Source organism: Haemaphysalis longicornis, unplaced genomic scaffold, assembly GCF_048455015.1.
Source record: "Haemaphysalis longicornis isolate Haplotype H1 unplaced genomic scaffold, Haemaphysalis longicornis Haplotype H1 scaffold_11, whole genome shotgun sequence".
Classification (NCBI taxonomy): Eukaryota; Metazoa; Arthropoda; class Arachnida; order Ixodida; family Ixodidae; genus Haemaphysalis; species Haemaphysalis longicornis.
The window spans coordinates 114,689,293-114,709,538 of record NW_027526214.1 but is presented as its reverse complement, the minus strand read 5'-3'; positions in this window follow the sequence as shown (position 1 = coordinate 114,709,538).

Here is a 20,246-nt window from a genome sequence, read left to right as displayed (position 1 = left end):
CTTTTGCGCAGACTCCGGAGAGGCAATGATGAACTGGACTTCATTGATGTAACACTGGTTGCTCTTTGATAGTTGGACAATATAAAACGCACTGCGTTGTTTTCCACAAGCTCTAGAGGCTGAATTAAGTTAGCTTGGCTCGAATTCCAAATAGATGCAACGTATTCAAGTTTCAAGCGTATCAAAGGTCGCTAGAGTGTCAACTTCAGGGAGACAGGAGCTTGGCTGAAATTTCGTCGTAAATACCCCAGCATGCTAATAGCGTTTCACGTGACGGAGTCAATGTGCAATTTCCAGGTTAGGTCTGATCATAAGGTGACGCCGAGATAACGATAAGATGACACGTTTTCTAGTGGCACATCAGTTTGTGTGTAAAATGCTGAACATACGTAACGGCGAGAAATACGTATATCCTTGCACTTTAGGGGGTTATGCGCCATTTTTCATGTTTCTCACTATGTCACAATGTTATTCAAGTCAGACCGCAGTTCGCGATTGTCGTCGTCACTCCTCATTTGACGATAAATGACGCAATCGTCTGCGTATAGATTTCGTTGAAGAAGACACATGGTTAGATAGATCATTAATATAAATTAAAAAGAGTAAGGGACCTCGAACTGAACCTTGACGAACACCAGATGTTACCTCATTAATTTGGGAATCGAAACCATTTAGCGTGACATATTGAAAACGGTTGTTAAGAAAATCTTTTAACCATAGCAGTAACTGGGGATCGAGGTTGAGGGCGGCGCGTTTAGTCATTAGTAAAATGTGGTTCACCTTATCAAAGGCCTTGGCAAAATCCAGGAAAATACAGTCAACCAAAGAATTGCTATCAAGATAGGTATGGAGCGAGTGAGTAAAGTGCAGTAACTGTGTTTCGCATGAGAAAGAACGCCTAAATTTATGCTGTGCGGAATTGAAAAAACAATTAAGCTCAAGAAAATTACAAATGTGCGAATACAGGACGTGCTCCATAATTTTGCAGGGAATGCTTGCCAGTAAAATAGGCCTGTAATTTAGAGGTGAATGTCTGCTTCCTGATTTATGAACCAGGACGACCTTGCCAATCTTCCTGTCTCGTGGTAAAATTCCGCTATTTAGGGACTGCTGGAAAATCTTTGAAAGAAAAATGGAAGAGTACTTTTTGTTTGCTTCAGAAAATTTAAGTTGATGCAGTCTGTTCCGCACGAAGATGTCAATTTCAATGAATCAATGATCTCTACAATTCCAATAGACTCAAACACAACAGAAAACATGGCACAAAAGATACTCGAAACAAGATCTGGTATAGAGCTTAGAACGGCTGAACAATAATTATGAACGGAAACGTTGTTTATTACCGACACACACTCCGCGGGAGGGACAGGCTCGCCTGTATCATCGACAAGTACAATATCGTGGTTTTCCTTAGTATTAACCATGCGGAAAAACTTTGTCGGGTTTGTACAAAGAATATCCGGCAAGGTGTTGTTCAAGAAGTGCCGTTTGGCTTGTTGTACTGAGCTAGTGTATTCTGTTTGAGGAGAAAAATATGACGCCCAACGATCACTAGTGCTGTGAAATTTCGCTTTGTGGAAAAGCCGCTTGTTTTTGTTTAACAAACGAGTAAGTGTCCTATTATACCATGGCGATCTTCCATCAGAGCGAATACGCCACAGGGGAACGTGCGCATTGGTAAGCTCGGTTATTTTTTCAAGGAATAAGTTACAGTTTTCTTGCACGCAACTGTCATCAAACCGTTCTAGATACGTGTCCAGATAGGAGCCGAGATTCAGATTAATGACGTCGAAGTCAGCCTTACTATTATCAGGAATCAGATGAAGCTTTTGTTTAAGGCGTTTGAAGGAGAATTGAAGATTGAAATGCAATACTGAGTGATCACTAATACCTTGAATATAACTAATGCTCGATACACAGTCAGGGTGAGTCGACAGGAATAAATCAAGAGTGTTTGCGGTATTGCACCTAAGTCTAGTCGGCTCTTAACGAGTTGAGTAAAATTAAAACAGGCACACAGGTCTAAGAAACTCTGAGATTGAAAATAAAATGGTTTAAGGGTAGGGAAAAAATTTGACCAGTCAATGTTCTTGAAGTTAAAATCTCCTAGCAAAATTATAGGTAACGAAGGGTATCGGCAAACGATAGCATTTAGTACGTGGTGCAATTCCTCCACGAAAGTAGAGGGAGCGAAGGACGGTCGATAGCAGGCTGTCACAACTATTCTTGTATTGTCGAACGTGGTGCATGCGCAGACAATCTCGAGATCGCTAACAAGGGATATGGGAAAAGAAGAAATATTTTGCGATACTGCTATCGAGGTTACACCTCCATGCCAGCCATCTCGGTCTCAGCGGTAAAGGTTGTATCGTTTATCTATTTGGAAATTCTCTGCATTTCGTACCTTTGCGTTAAGCCATGTCTTAGTTAATATAAATAAATCAGTATCACTAGAGCATCTTAGGGCATTGAGCTGATCCCGTTTATTCATGACGCTTCTTACGTTAAAAAAAACTCACTGGTAGGTAATTTGAAGTTTCACGTTGACCACATCCTCTCACTAATTTTTATTTGTTTGGTGGAGGGGTGTTTTCAGGCAATGCCAGCTCATTTGCGCCTGCACGTCAGAAAGAGGTTGGCAAATCGGAAGTACTGGTATTTCGGTTGTTCGACAAACCACTTTGCCGAGAAGGACTGCTGCGTGCATCCGCTGCACTTCGTCAGTTAGGGCATCATAAATATAAGTGGCGTTATTCAAGTGCAGCTTATCATATTGTCACGAAGACAAGGACGACGCAGTTGTCTTGAAGGAGAAACAAGTTTATTGGAGCAAACTTGTGCTCCCCTAACAACTCAAAAGAATACAGAGGCGGTGAAGCAGCGGTCAACAAAGTGGCTTGCGTCGGCGAGCGTCGCAGAATCGAATGCCGCGGCGTCTGCTGTGCAGGCTTTTATCTTTCGGCGCGAGAGTTTCTGGAACCGTCGATTCACATCCAGAACATTGTAGATCACAGAACATTATTCTGGGCTAGCGGTGTTAGGGCCAAACACTCTGCTTATCTGAATGAGATAGCCCGTGCGCCATAAAAATAAAGAATGGAACACGCGCTTCGCATGGCACACAGATAACAGAGCCGGGCGCGGCCGGGCATTAAAAACTAACAATAAATAAACAAAGCCGTACATGGTTCGCGGCAATATTGTAGTTTGAAAGCGGGGGAGTGCGGGAGGGACTTTGTGAATTCAGTTAACTTTTTTCGAGCGTGTCTTGTCACTAAGCAAAAATCTTCAGCGATAGAGATGCCAGTGCCTTTTAGTTTTGCGCGTTGCACCAGTATCGCTTGTTTAGTCTTAAAGATTCTAAACTGAGCGATTACAGGTCTACAACAACCCTCCTGATAAGTACCTGACAAGCGATGAGCGTGCTCGATTTCATCGGTTGTTAAGCTAGGATCAATCTACTGCAGAAGAGAAGCCATACCTTTTGCTTCTGTCTCATTATATTTTTCATTGGTATCGGTTAGGCATGAAGTACCAGATTATCACTGTGACTCCTATCTTTCATGTCGTCCAGACGTGACCGCAGAGTTTCGTTAGCATTAGTATAATTCCACTGATCGATTCTTGCGTGGCTTGTAAAGCATGTTCAATGATGCCACTAGATTACGTTCTGCCCTCAAGTGTGGTGAGTCTTTCAGTGATTGCCACCAGTTTTGATTCCACAGACTCTTGGGCAGCTCTGACTTCGTTTACGGCTTTCAGCAAGTCAGCTTGCCCACCAGTAAGAACGCCTGACTGGTGTTTTAAATCGCGTAAATGCTGCAGGATTTCCTTTTGCCATTAGGAATCGCTGGCGAGAGGGATGGTGGATTCTTTAGAGGGTGCCTCAAGGGTTTACTCAGTGCATTCTTTATAGTTTTTAAGAGGGCCGGGGTTACGCTCTACATCCCCGCAACACAAAAGCAACATGCCAAGAACATCAATGCAATCGTCAAACAGGTTGGTAAAAACGTGTGGGCATACAAACAGCCCTAAGTTGCGGGCACTTGTACGCTTAGCGTACAGCGAGTAACTATTGCACACCTGAACAAATTGGAGGAACGGAGCGTTAGCCATTGGATGCGCAGCGCCGCTTCCATGCCCACTGAAGTGGCGCCGGTCGTCGATGCTTCTTAAATTCGGCACGGCTCGTGATGCTGCCAGAGATATGACTGTGCGCCAGTTGAAACTGAGTCCAACGGTGTTGCTGCAATCTTCGTAGGGGGAGCGCATCCGAGGCCGAAGTGAATCCTTCTGTGAATGCACGGGACAGCATGGTTCCGCGCCGTGATGTTGGTAGATGCAGAGCATAGCAGTGACCAGAAGAAATTACAGAAATAGAGCGTTAGCCATTGCATGCACAGCGCCGGTTCCATTGCCACTAAGTTAAAGTCAAACGTAGTTGAAATATTTTAAGAGGCCGAACATACGCTGCAAACAGGTAGCATGGTGTTTATTCGGTTTATTTCGTGCTTTGAGGGGCAAGGGTAACATTCTTACAATAAAAAGGCCGCTTTGCTTTTCAGCTCGATCATGAGCAAGCAAGCTCGTTTGATTGATTGTTGGGTTTAACGCGCCGACGCAACGCAGGCGATGAGGCGCGCTGTAGTGGAAGGCTCCGGATTAATTTTGACCACCTGGGGATCTTTAACGTGCGCCGAAATCTCGTACCCACGGGCGTTTTTGCTTTTCGCCTCCATCAGAAAAGCTGCCGCCGCGGCCGCGAATCGAACCCGTGACTCGTGCTCAGCAGCGCAACGCCTTAGCCACTGAGCCACCACGGCGGGTACAGCCAAGCTTGTTTGTGCACACTATTATAGTAAGGATGAATTATCTAAAAGGCGAGCTCTTCCTCGAGGGTAGCGGCAGTCCAGTCATAAGAATGTGATGGCGCCGACGGTGCCTTGGTAGCTTTGTAGTTGTCAGGCGTGCCAATGTGGCGAACGAATCTTTTGAAAGTTTGTGAACGAAAGACCTCTTCCTGTGTCTTTCAAAGTCTACTCGTGTTGTGTGGGTGCTGACTGCCATTGGTGGAGCCATTCTGTTGCGTTGCTTAATTTTCACCGAGTTGAGTTCTGTGAATAATAACTCGACTTTCCCGTCTATATGTAGAATTTCGACCATATCCAGAATAACCTCGCTGAAGCAGCAATTCATTCATTCATTCATTTCATTTATTCATACTGCAGGCCAAGATGCTGGCCCATGCAGGGAGGGCAGTACAGAGCAAGAATTCAAAGAACGCATGAACAGGATGCTACCTATAACATGTCACAAAAGCTTACAAATACTTGACTAAGCACAACGGCGACATAAGAACAACACAATAAATCGCAGTGGGGCAAAACGCCTTGCCCTAAAAACACAGCACCAATATAACAAAACAGCAGGTAAATTTTATTATAACGTACAGGTGGTCACAAGCCTAGGTTTAGATTATTCAAATTCTCGAGGCAAGTAGTTTTCCAGTTCTTGTAAGAAGTTTCTTGATTGTAAAACCTCAAGGGGGAGGGAATTCCATTCGTTAATGGTACGCACAAAAAAACTATTCATGTGAGAATTTGTTTTAGAAAATATTGGCGTAATAGAGAGGTTATGTCTGTGTCTTGTTTTTCGGGCTTGAAGAAAAGTGACGTAACTAGGTAGTTTAAGTCCGATTTTCCCACTTATGATGCTATGCAAAAACTGGAGACGACAAACTTTGCGCCTGCGTTCTACCAAACTGATTTTATTTCTAAGCATTAGTAAGGTTGGGGAATCCTGTCATTTATATTTTCCAAAGATGAATCTCACAGCCTTTCTTTGTACACGTTCCAAATTCATAGTGTCCTTTTTAGTATGAGGGTCCCAAACAACCGCCGCGTATTCGAGTTTCGATCGTACGAAAGTGTTATAAGCTAACAGTTTGATTTGTGCCGGCGCCTTTCTAAGTTTTCTCTTCAAAAACCACAATTTGCGAAAAGCTGCTGAACACGTAACGGAAATATGGTCTGACCAAGATAATTTATTACTAAATGTAACACCTAAATATTTGTATTTTTTAACTTCAGTTATGACGGTGTCATTTAGAACATCAGAAAATACACTAGGTTCTTTTTTCCGTGTTACCAAAAGCAAGACAGTTTTTTTAATGTTTATTTCCATACCCCAAAGTTTACACCAATCGGAAATTGTGATAACTGAATTTTGCAAACATGAGTGATCGTTTGGTGACGCTATTTGTTTAAAAATGACACTGTCATCTGCAAATAGGTTAATATGCACATTATCACGGATTTTGTTAGTTATGTCATTTATATATATCAGAAATAAAAGCGGTCCTAGTACGCTCCCTTGCGGTACACACGAAGTTACTTGACGGACACTAGAGAAACATTTCTTAATTTCTACAAACTGTTGTCTTTGTCGGAGGTAAGCCTTAATCCATGATATGATATTTGAAGGGAGCCCAATGCACTCGAGCTTATGAATTAACTTTCCGTGGGGAACCTTATCGAACGCTTTACTAAAATCAAAACAGAGCATATCAACTTGTCCAGATGAATCGAGCACTTCAGAAATTTCATGAACAACTGACACAAGCTGAGTTGAAGTAGACAGGCCCTTTCTGAACCCGTGCTGTATTGGAGACAAGACGTTGTGATCTGGCAAGTACTGACGAATGAAGCCGGCTACAATATGTTCTAATAATTTACTGCAAGTGCTTGTAATAGAAACTGGACGATGATTTGACACAGTGAGGTGATCGCCCTTTTTATGAATGGGAGCAACTCTTGCCTTACGCCAGTCGGACGGTATCTCTGCTAATTGTAAGGATAATTTGAAGAACTCCGTTAGAAATTCACATAACTGTTCCGCATACCTTCTCAAAAAACCGTTCGGAATCTGATCAGGGCCTGCTGACTTCCTAACGTCAAAATTCAGGAGCATATCCAAAACACCTTCTCGAGAAATTGTAATATCGTGTACAAAAGACCTAGTTGAATTACATCGTTCAAATTCGTCCATTTCAGAGAACACACTGCAAAAGTAATCATTAAACTGCTCAGCCATACTAGTGGCGTCTTCTACAATTTCACCGTCAACTTTTATTTTATGTATAACCTTTTTTGATTTACCTAAATACCGCCAGCACTTCTCAGGAGCGTTCGTAATGAAATCAGCAAGGCTATGACTGAAATATTTTTCTCGTGCAGCTCTTAGTTTTTTTAATAATTCAATTTTTATTTCTTTGAGACACGAACTCTCTCTTTTATGTTTCTTTTTCATTATTTTGAGTTTTCCCTTAGTTTGGATGGTAGCTCTATTTATCCATGCGTTGGATCGAGGTTTCTTGACCCCCTTCAATGGAATAAACCTTTCGATACGATAAGTTACAGTGTCCCTGAAATTTCGCCACGATAGCTCAACGTCATCATGGACAATATTAAGGTGTAGGTCCAAGTGATCAATAATTGATTCATCATCTGCGTTAGTATAATCCCTAATCTGAGATTTTTGTCGAGGTCGTCTGGCATTCACTTTCATTGTTGACGTAAAGGAAATCAATTTGTGATCTGAGATGCCAGGTTCAATTTCAACCATCCCTTCACTGAACATTTCACTGAGCAATAGGAGGTCAAGAATGTTTTCTCCTCTAGTACATACAGGGACAACCTGCTGTAGACTGAAAGTTAGCATAATATCAACAAGTAGGTCACAAGAAACACTGTGCCCATAACTCCAATTTGTCCAATCGATTTGTGGCAGATTAAAATCACCAGTAATTATTAAATTTTTCCCCTGAACTTCAAAAGGTGATCGTATAAGTTCTGCATAAATTGGTCATCGGCATTTGGTGTCCGATACACTGAACATAATATGAAAGACACACCCAAAACAGAGACATTCAAAAACAAACTTTCGTGGTTATCAATCTGATCTAGCTCCCTCACATCAACACCATTTTTTACAATAACCGCGACGCCACCGCCTCGCGTGCACCTATCTCTTCTAAACAGCTGGTGGTTGGGGAAACAATTTCACCATTCTGAATCCCTTCGTGCAACCAAGTTTCAGATATAACACATACTTGTGGATCGTATACTAGTAAAAGGTCTTGCAGTTTCTCTATTTTATTGACCACACTTTGGGCGTTCAAAGAGAGCAGACGAACTTGGCGAGAACGTGATTGCTATTCCGCATGCTCTGATTGTATTTCGGCGTTCACTTTTCTTTTTGGAATCAGTTTTCGCGTGTTTTGCGCATCATCCCAAAAGTACAAGTCGTCGTCAATGCTAATCTTATCGTGAATGAGCTTGACTTTTTTGCCATTGTCTTTATCTTCTTTCGCACTGCTCCAGAGCAGCCGACGCTTCCGCAGTGTTTCAGCGCAGTAGTCATTTTGCAACGATATTCCTGTTCCCTTCAATTTTTGTGCGTTTTTCAAGACGGCTTCTTTTTCACAATAATCCTGGAAAAAGGTTATAACTGGCGTTCCTGTGGTTGCTTTTCCTAGTTTTTGAATTCTCGCCAATGATGTGCAGTTTATTTTGAACTTACCTTGAAAGACATCCAGGACCACTTTTTCCCTTAGCGTCTTTTCTGTTTCATTCGGACCCTCGGGGATTCCAAAAACTACCAAATTTGAACGGCGGCTACGGTTTTCCAAGTCAGTAACCTTGTCTTGGTGCATTTTGGGCATTTTCTGCACTGAAGTTAACGCGATGTTTAGCTCTTCGTTCTCGTGTCTGTTTGCTCTTAGTTCAATCATACTGCCTTCCAAGTTATTCAAACGTTTTTCGAAACAGTGCACCGCTTTCTCCGTGGACTCGAGCCGTTCCTTCAAACAACTAATGTCGTCTCTAATGGCCTGTTGACCCTTTATTAATTCCTGGAACATTTCTTCAACGGTAGGACCCGGGTTCTCTTCAACTTCACCACAAATGAGAAGCTTACAAGCATTCAAACACTCGTACGCAATACTTCTACACACATGTGGGCACGGCAATACCACCAGAAATCTGTCGTCACTACGTATTGTAGTATTGTAACTGACCTGTACAAGAAGAACAAGACGCATGGTCAGCGATGTGCGCCGAGCGCTTTCGCCGTGCCCACTGGTAAGTCCATCGTGCGGTGCTGGCTTTATAGGAGTTGAAGCCGCTGACGTCAGGAAACCGTGATTTGAAAGCACCGCATCATCCGCTGTGGAACTGACGTACGCTGCATCACCGTTGTTGTCGCTTGTCGTTGGCACCAAGGGCGTGACTGAAGGCGCAACAATGGAGTTGGCGCATGGCAGGAGCAAAGCCTGTACAAGAAGAACAAGACGCATGGTCAGCCATGTGAGCCGAGCGCTTTCGCCGTGCCCACTGGTAAGTCCATCGTGCGGTGCTGGCCTTATGGGAGTTGAAGCCGCTGACGTCATGAAACCGTGACTTCAAAGCACCGCATCATCCGCTGTGGAAATGACGTACGCTGCATCACCGTTGTTGTCGCTTGTCGTTGGCACCAAGGGCGTCACTGAAGGCGCAACAATGGAGTTGGTGCATGGCAGGAGCAAAGCCTGTACAAGAAGAACAAGACGCATGGTCAGCGATGTGCGCCGAGCGCTTTCGCCGTGCCCACTGGTAAGTCCATCGTGCGGTGCTGGCTTTATAGGAGTTGAAGCCGCTGACGTCAGGAAACCGTGATTTGAAAGCACCGCATCATCCGCTGTGGAACTGACGTACGCTGCATCACCGTTGTTGTCGCTTGTCGTTGGCACCAAGGGCGTGACTGAAGGCGCAACAATGGAGTTGGCGCATGGCAGGAGCAAAGCCTGTACAAGAAGAACAAGACGCATGGTCAGCCATGTGAGCCGAGCGCTTTCGCCGTGCCCACTGGTAAGTCCATCGTGCGGTGCTGGCCTTATGGGAGTTGAAGCCGCTGACGTCATGAAACCGTGACTTCAAAGCACCGCATCATCCGCTGTGGAAATGACGTACGCTGCATCACCGTTGTTGTCGCTTGTCGTTGGCACCAAGGGCGTCACTGAAGGCGCAACAATGGAGTTGGTGCATGGCAGGAGCAAAGCCTGTACAAGAAGAACAAGACGCATGGTCAGCGATGTGCGCCGAGTGCTTTCGCCATGCCCACTCATTGGGTTTCGCCCTCAGGCATTTCTATAGGTGTTACTTTGCACCCAGCATCTCAAGTTGTTTTCGTCTCGGACCATCTAACACACGTGATGGCCTTCAGTTGTATATACATTTTGTTTCATTTCGGGCTCAATCATGCCCGTTGATTTAAGCAGTGGAATGAGTGATGGCTTCAGTGCAAGAAATGCCTTCCCTACTGAAAGCTGTGGTATTCTGCTCAACACTTTAACGTTGTCAATGAGACGGACGTATTTGCTGTACAAGAGAAACTACACACCACTCAGACCGTTTACGTAATGCACCTTCAACTTCGAGAGAAGCCCTTCTTCTGAATTCATTTTATGTGGTTTTCACAAAGGTCCAGGCGATCCAAACATTTTTTGTAAAACAATAATTTGTGTCTACATTTTTTTATCGGCCCTATAAGGATGTGTTGCAGGTAGACTGAGGTAGTGCAAGGGCTTCGTCAGCTCAGCATCTTTCCGGTGATTCGTCAAGAGGCCGTACATACGTATACACGCGAATTGTTTGTTTTTGTCCGTAGTTCTATAAGTTATGCGCAAGACAGAGAATAGCCTAAAACTGGAATCCGTTCCCCTCCTTTCGAGAGCTAAACAATTTCCAAAGGTGGTGCGCGTGACACGCGATATTCGGCGGCTGGAGTTTTCCTACATGCGGGGCTTTGAGCACGGCAAGCCTTCATGGTTCTGAATAAAATTGGTTTGAAAAAAAAAATTACTCCAAAATAACAAACACGTAAAAGCAATTTTTTTCGTTCTGCTGTGAACAAGAAAATTAAAAAAATTTGAAATTTGACGTCCCCACTTTGATGTCCTTAAACTCCATATCTGCAATCGTGACCAACTCGTAATATTTCGGTAAGGTCGGCCAGGTATGCGTAAACAAGCCTGTAAAAGATCCTTTATTTAAAAGAAATATAAACACACTGAATAAAAAAATGTCTGCAATGTATTTTCTAAGAATGCTAACTTAAAATTTTCATTTATTTATTTATTTGTTTCAATACTCTCAATGCCCCGAAACGTGTTACAGAGAGAAGTAGGAAGGTTTATACAATGCAAGTTATGGCCGTCCTATAGGAAACAGGATCAGGGCTGCTGGCAATGGAGGCGGGCAGGCTGTTTCAGTCCGATGCTGTTTTCGGTAAGAACGAATTGAAACGTAAATTCGTCCGGCAATTGGGGACTGCAGCTTTTAATCTGTGGTCAAAGCGTGGGGAAATGTAAGATGGACGTGAAACAATGTCATTTTTAATATCCGGGTTAGTGTAGAACATTTTGTAAATAAAGCTTTAACAGCAATTTTCCTGCGAGTTATTAAAATGGGAAGGTTAAGGTTTGCTTTCATTGGTGAAACGCTAGCTGCCCGAGAGTAGTTGGGAACAATGAAACGAGAGGCACGGTTCTGGATTGATTCAAGCGATGAGGAGAGCGTAATAAGTGTGGGTGCCAGATAGAGGAAGCGTATTCGAGTTTAGTTTTAACAAGTGTTTTATAAAGCAGTAATTTCAAGGAAACAGGAGCTAAGGGAAAGTTACCACGTAAGTAGCCAAGCATGCGATTAGCATTGTTAACCCGCCGCGGTGGCCCAGTGGCTAAGGCGTTACGCTACTGAGCACGAGGTCGCGGGTTCGATTCCCGGCCGCGGCGGTCGCTTTTCTGATGGAGGCGAAATGCAAAAACGCCTGTGTGTACGAGATTTCGGCGCACGATAAAGATCCCCAGGTGGTCAAAATTAATCCGGAGCCCTCCACTACGGCGCGCCTCATCGTCTGCGTTGCGTCGGCGCGTTAAACCCTACAATCAATCGATTAGCATTGTTAGACACATATTCTACGTGCGCTTGCCAAGAAAAGTGGCTGCTGATGTGAATGCCCCGGTATTTGCAGGTGTTAACTTTCGTGAGCGGAGTATTGCTAATTACATTAGGATAAAGAGAAAGGGGGTGGCGACTTAGAGAAATTAGAGAAACTTGTATTAGTTTGCACTTAGAAAGGTTAAGCTGCATGTACCAGTCAAAAGACCATGCAGAAACGTTGTACAGATCAGTTTGAAGTTGCAAGCAATCGTTAGAACTAGATATTTCGTTAGACTAGAAATATCTAAATTAAAAGCCCTTTCTCGATTTTCTTGAAAATTCATGAAGCACACCACTTCAAGAAAGCCAACAATACTGGTGAAAAACCTGTTTCATTATTTTTATTGCACCGGTGCTATAGGCGTCTCAAGTCATGCGGTCGTGAATCGTCTCCGTACCATCCTCTCTGCTACTGCCAATGTTTTCTGGCTTCCTGCTTTGATATAAAAGGTGTGTGTTGACGTTCTGCGGCCAGGGAATGGACGTCTTGACTTTTGACATAATGCTAAAGTAGAAATGGGGGTTTTATACTTTATATTTCCTTTTTTCTGAATAAGCACTAGCAGAGCTACGCCTTTGGCGAAGACCCGCAAGAAGCCTTCCCTAGCAGGAGTAACATTTCTTTTTCAAAAAACAAAGAAAGGGTTAACCAAACAAAGAGTTTTTTTGGCGTTACAACTGCCGTAACCGACCCAGTGCCCGGGGGTAAACAGAGAATGGGCATTGATCTCCCAATGCACTATAGTAAGAAACTCACTGCCTCTCACCGACGTCCGCATTTTTTTACCCGCGACCTCGTTCTCAGCAGCGCAACGCCTTAGCCACTGAGCCACAGCGGCGGGTAAAAAATGTTCACATGTAAAAAAATGTAGAAAATGTTCACATAAAAAATGTTCACATGTTCACCGTATTTCAATAAAGCCCTTTTCTCAATGGACTGTATGAACACAAGTACCCTGCTAACAGTGTCTTCCACAGGAGAGGTTCATGCTGCCCGATGCGGACAAGGCGCCGAATGTTCTAGGCAAAAGTAGGCTCGTCCGGCGTACACGCATGCATGGGCATTGAAATATGACTCTGTATAACGCTTTCCGGCTGTATATAGCTCCGTGTGGTTTCTTTGGTTCTTCCGCTGCAATTAAGCAGACCCCGCGGTTGGCTTTTCCGTTTCCAGCTGGGAACATTTTAACGTTAACGTGCTACAGGACCTTTGAAAAAGCTTGATTGAACTGGTTGAACGGTTTTCACGCCGTCAGCCCTTTTCGTAGTGACTTGCATGCATTTGCGGTGTGTGAACTTTTATTTTCTACGAGCGCGTATATAGGGGCTCTGCTGTGTGTCTTTGCGAGAGGTAGTAGTGTTTCGACCCTTTCTACGACACTCACTGGCGTTCGCCATCACCAACGTCTAGAGGAAAGTTTTCCGGAGAACTTTCTGAAGAGGGGTGTAGTGTAGTGAAGCTCCTGGTGCATTGACGTGGCCAATCCGATGAACACATGGCAGAACGCTTGCGGAAGAGAAACCTTCAGGAAGAAAGGGGAACATAAAAAATTTACACCATCTTCCCGTTGGGCAGTACTCTGATGAGGATGCGAAGCATCGTGGCGGTTGCGTGTGGTTCCATTGTGTGGCCGTTATGTTGAGTAATCTGGTTTTTACTAGCGCCAGATGGAATTCCGCGTCCGGGTCCACACCGGTGGCAAAGGCAAGCAAGTACTGTTGTGTTACGGTGAGTAGTCGGGAGTTCTCGAGGCGCCGAAACTCATCCATCATGTACTTGTCGACGTTGTCTCTGTGGTAGAATCGGTAGTCTCCGTCAGCGTTTGTGAGGTAAAGGTTGTTGACATTGGTGCTACGGCTGAGAGCAATGTACACGCCCTCCTCTTCGTAGCTTTGTCTTCTTCTTCGTCTTCTTCGGCGGTTCCCTTAAGTGAAGATGACGACGGCGGTTGAACGAGAAGCTAACTCATGATGGATTCTTTGGTTGGCCAATCCCTAGGGGCATCCTGCCAGAGCCAGCATCAGAGGTGCTGCGGACGAGGCTGGTTGAGGCGCAAGGCGCGTGGCGCTTCCCTTTCAGCTTTCCCACGGGAAATTCAACATCCTCCTCTAAAGTTTTCAGTTCCTTGTTTCCGTTGACTTTCAGCTTCACGTGCATTCGTTGTATCAATAGCTTCTTGACGTAGTGTGAACGAGTCAAGGACATAAGGCGCGTTAGTAGCACTTGCTCCTGTCCCGGATTTGTAGCGTAGTGGGAAGAGCACCGCGTACCTCTCGTTGCGGCCAGAGAGTCGTTGGATGGAAACCGGGCGCCCCTAACTATTTCTTTTTTTATATTGTAGTATCGCGCAGCTATGGGTGTAAGGAGGAGAGTTGCGCATGCGCAGTGTGAGTGCGGACGCCGTCGTGGCACATGCCGAGAGCATAAGACGCTCCGGTAAAAAGCAGCTCTTAAGCGGCCGGTCAAGACGACAGCAGGATGGCGCCTTCGCAGTGTCGGCCCATTCCTACAGAAAAACGAGCCCTTCGACAATCTTTTAGTTGGGCGCGTTACGTGCTATTTGTTTTTGTCGGCTGAACTTACAAAAACATCGAGTCGCGAGATGGTTCGAAATAAAATGGCGCTGTCCCTGCTGTGATGTGTGGTAATGCGAGGCAGATACAGACGTTTTCGTAGCCGAATGCATCGCAGATTTTTTGTGGCTGTTTCATGTGCGCGGTAGCCATTGTGAGCGCGAAAACATCTCACCGACAGGTAGGAGCTCTTTTGGAATAATGACATCCGGGCCGTTATTTCAACCCGCTTCGAGACTAAGCGAACCCTGTGGCTTATCTGCCTCAGGACCTTTTGCTCTCTCGACAGGGGTCTCAAGTTCTTTTATATCACGCTCACTTTATTGAGACAGTCAACTTTTAACTGGATGGCTGACACATCAACGGGTGTGAGAGTATATCGGCAGGACGAACGAGGCACACGCTGGATTCTAGAGCGGCGATTTGCTTCTTGAAGGCGGCTGTCCTTCGTTAATCCGTGTTCTTACCCTCGTCATACTGCCTGAGTACCTTCCTCTCCTGTTTTGTTCATGTTGCCTTGGGTGTAGCCCGAAAGAACCCATTCCCGTTTGACCCCTTCCCGTTTGAACCCATTCCCAAAACGCCCTTCCCGCTTGACCCGTCCCGTGTGCGCTCGTTCCCGAAACGACCTTCCCGTTTGGGCGCTTCCTGTTTCAGCCCGTTCCCAAAACGCCCTTCCCGTTACAATCCGCTCCCAAAGCGCCCTTCTCATTTGAACCCGCATTGTTGCAAACCATTTGAATTTCTGAAAATATGCTTTACCGTCTTCGAAACTGTTCCCCAAAATGTGCTTACAAGCAACGGGTCATGCACTAAAAACTTGTTTGCACCAAATTTTCTGGAATCGACCGGTATTTCCGTCCGATAAAAGTTTCCGAATGCGTTAAGTCGATACTGCCCTCTTGACACAAAATTTTTAGCGGCGAAAGTGTACTATAAAGATACCAAATATCTTGAGGAATGCACGCATTGGATTTTTCTGCAGTTGCTGAAATTTATTTATCAGCCGCTCTTATGCTCATTGTTTGGAGCGTAGCTTTGTCTTCGGGTTCGAGAGATCTATAGATCAAAGATGTCCGTAGGAGAGACTTTAAAAAAAAGGCAAAAAGATGTGCAGAAATCTGATAATTGGCTACAATAGCCTTTCCTACGTGAGTAATGGGCAGATATTTTTATTTATTTACTGACACTTTACGGCCTGGTCGGGCTCATGCAGGAGTGAACATAAAAGCACATCAGTATTGGTTGGCGTAGTTTAAAAACGCCCCACACAAATAAGTAAAACACATAAATATGTAAAAGACGCAACGGGGTCCGAACAAGGACCCCAGGCAGCACAGGACTGTTCGGCCTAAAACAGGCCGGTGTACTTTGGCCGGTGATTTTTTGTCCGGCCGTTTTCCGGCAGCCATGTTCGGCCCATGTCCAAATGTGGGCCTTTTGGCCGTATACGGCCGTACTCCCATGGCTGTTCAACGGCCAGTGTCCGTCGGCCAGTCGACCGGCTTACGGTCATACGGCCAGATTCCAGCCGTAGGGCTCCGGCCATTCTAAAGCCACCCGTGTACGGCCGAAGTACGTCCGCCGGAGGACAGCCGAGATGCGGTCGTCGGACTCCAGCCGGACTACAGCTACCGGAAATACGGCCGTGCTACGGGCATTGGAGTTCAGCCACAGTACGTTAGCTGTACTGAGGCCAGTCACTGCATGTCGCGCAAGCAGATGACTCATTCGCGCAGTGCAGAATCAGCACGAACCCAGAATTTTGGGTCCAATGCAGCGACATCAAAGTGAGCTCGCGCGCAGCCACCAGCCGTCAAGCTTTCAGCGCAGCCTTGCTTAATTACCAGCCTCAGTTGACAGCGAAATTCTTTTATTAAACAGTGCTCACAAATTGTCGTTCCTTTAATTGCTGTGCCTCATTCACTGCCGAACACAGAAAATATTCAGTTCTTTGTAGAGCTTGAATAGATGTATTGTCCAGGTCCTGATATCCTCTGTGGGGCGGCTTACCTGTAATAAACGGGGAAAGAGGAGGGGGGGGAGTGGCGGCGGAGGGCGCATACTTTAGTGGGTTGAATTTGAGAGAGATAAATTGCGCCGCTTTTAGCCAATTTCTTTTAGGGCAATATTCCGAAACACTTTCATGCTATGACTACATAAACTATTTTTATAACAGTTGCTTGACCAATTTTGATGTATATAAAACCGGCGTGAATGCCTTTACGAAGCGTTTTGGTTCTCAACAAAACACTCAGCAGCATTTAAAATAACTCCTTCACAAAAAAGTATGTCCAGTTTTTGCCCATTTTTCTTGCAAAGACATTTTCTACTCGATCAACTTTTCTGATGGTCTTGCGCAGGGCTGATCATAAGAAGGAGCGAACAGGTACTTTCATTTTCAATCTATTTTAATGTTGTTTTCATGAGTATACGTCCACACCACTTAATAGTCCAAAAGAGCTTAATTTTCTTCTAATGTCATACTACGTTCAAAAAATTCTAGACGCGTGGCGAATGACGCCCTGCTTCAGGTGGCTGCAGTTGTATCCCTTTGTGTCCACGCAAGGAAAGGCGTAAAATTAGAGTTACATAATTTGTTTCAAACCAATAACATAACAATGGCATGCGTACAGGAAACCTTGCATAGTGCAACAAATAGGGCAATAAATATTTTATTGGTCAAGGTTGAATGCGTAGGGTTCTCAACCCGTCGGAGGCAAACTTGCGCCTCTGGAAGTTTATTTATTTATTTATTTATTTATTTATTTATTTATTTGATGCCTGCTTGCCTTTGCATGTATTACAGAAGGGAGATACATAACACAAAGCATTAAATATGAGACAAAATAACAAAATAATTCTACAAAGCGCGCTGAAAATCGTCAATATAAACAGTTAATGCAATCATACGTCGAAGATAATTACACTGCAGTATTGATGTAAAATAAAATGAATCGCGCAAGGCGTCACCTTTAAAGGAAAGTTAATAATTTGCTTTAAGCTAGCGGTCCCACTTTGCGATATGTAGAATGGCGCTTGGACATACTTCTCCCCTTCTACAACAGTTTTCTAATCATAGGTATTACGAAAAAAGTTCAACCTGTGGTTTCGTCTGTGATCTTTCACGTCCTGCCATTTCAGTTTACTTTTACTTTCTCTCATGCTAAGTTGAGCGTGCCAATTACCTAATACGAATCGCACTGACATATTCTGTATGTTTTCGAGCGTATCAACGAGCTCTTTGGTGTAGGGATCCACGAAAACACATGCGTACTCCAAGATTGAGCGCACATGAGTGAAATACGGTTGTTCTTTTCAGTTAGATGGAGGTTCACTGAAATTTCGTCTCAGAAAGCCAAAAACATATGCAGCCGTAACTTTTATTTTGTGAACCTGCCTATTCTACCTCTAACCACTCCCTAAATAAACTCCTAGGTATTTATATTCCTCGGCCGTTGTCACAGCAGCATAATTTACGGTATACCGTATCCAATTGGAATGAAGGTTTTCTTGTAAAGGTGCCGTTAACACACTGTTTAACATCCAAAAACTTTTCTGAATCAGCACACCAGGATGTTATTAAATTCGAATAAAGCTGCAGGTATACGGAATCACGTTCATTCGCTGTAGTCCGGTTAACTACACAGTACTTTTGAACAAAGCTATAGGGCCAATAGTAATAACAATGCAAAAACCGATTCATTCAGTTCATAGGATGAAATGTACTACGCAGAAGGTGATATGCAACACCATCATTTGCTTTTTTGCAGTCCAAGAATATACAGTCAACCACTTTAAGCTTATCTATTGCAAGAGCCAAATCGTGCGTGAACTCAACAATCTGCGTTGAGCAAGAAAATCCTGACAAAATCCGTGCTTGCTAGGATGCTGGCGATTATGTTTACCCAAATGAGTCATATCCCAAGAGTAGCTGAGCTCACCTTCAAACATCGGAACTAAATTAACAGCTAGGCTTCGTCAGTGACAAGGCTCTGTTGTTATCGCAAATTTAAAATAATTTTTTTTTTCTAAATAGGCAGTCGTAAAATCCCCTGAAGTAACATAGTGCAGGGCATGAAGTTGATCCTACCAATGCACGAGCGAGTCTCTTCTACGCTTATCACCAACAACATAGTGCAACATTGCTTGTCGCAGTTTAATTGTAAGCAGAATAACTTGCGCTTTTGCTCGCACTTGCCTTTGGTTAGTGGGGAGTCCTTGACATGGTGGCGGTTTATCTCCTGCGTCGTGGCCGCTTGCTCGACGCCCTTGAAGGCCAGTTATTTTGGTGAACCATCTCCATCTCGGATCGGACATGTCTGGCGGGTCGATGTCTCCAATGCTCTCCATTTCTTGAGCGGGCGAATAGCCTAGAGCTGATGCGTCGACGAAGCCGGCGGCCGAGGCGTGGTAGCGGCGATGACTGGCGAGGCTTAGCTCACCCGTCGGTGTGGCACAGTCTTCTTGTGGCAATAAATGACATTTCGATGGCGTAAAAGGTTCCCTGCTAATGTCCAGTGAGTCCTTGCACCTTGCCTGTTCACCGAGAACACTCATTACTGTTTGACAAACGATGTACGTTCATTTAAAACGTACAAACACGGAGCGGATGAAAAACGCGTCCCCGTCGTTTGGCTCCCTAACGGCTTTTTCTCCCCCAGAAAAAGACCGGTCGGTCTCCTTCCAAACACGTCTGTGCATGAATTCTCGGCGCCCAGGCGCGAGCCGTTGTTCGGCTGTATGCCGTTTGCCAAAAAAATGACGTATAACCAGATACCTTACGTAGGCCGGTCTCCTCTTGTACACCGGTTGCCAAATATTCTGTGGCCATTCGCTTGCCGTAATTCGGCTGAGGACAGCTAACCGAATGAAAAACGTATATTCTGGGGCCGTATGTCCGCCGGACGCGCGGTTCACCGTTGAAACAACGAATGCACGGCAGCCGCGCTCCGGCCGGTCTCCTTTCGAACACCAACTGCCGCAAGAATACGCATATTCTGTGGCCGGTCGCTTGCCGTGCTTCGGCCGATTACCGCTTCCCGAAGAAAAAACGGATGCCCTAAGGCCGTACTTCGGCCGTTCTCTTTCTCAACATCGGCAGCCGTAAGAGAACTGAATATCTGGCAGCCGGTTAGCTGCCGTTGTACGTTCGGACACGGGCGGATGGAAAAATGCCGAAGCGCTGGTTGCCGAATGTTGGCCGTTCAACGCATGATCAGTGGCTGCCAGAACCTGGATGCTGGCCGGACATGCCAGAAAGCGGCCACAGACGGGCCGGTCTTGGGGCACACTTTCTGTGCCGCCTGGGACATGCATTCGTAATGTATTCCAATTTTAAAATACGACGATTCAACCAGAACACATGTTTACAATACTTGGGGAAAATTCTTCTAACGATACCGAGTTCACTGTTCGTTCAGTTAACGTATTCCAGTAATAAATTTCACGAGGAAACGAAGAGAACTTTCGAATAGTAATTCAGCTGATTGGCTGCCTAATAGTCTTAGTATGATGTCTTCTGGCTGAAAGCCTGAAAGGCCCTTGGAGGGAGTATTCCCGCGACAATTTTAAGTTTCTGTAGTAAGGAAAATTTAGGCTAGAGACGACCCTGCACTGCTTAGGTTTTTGAAG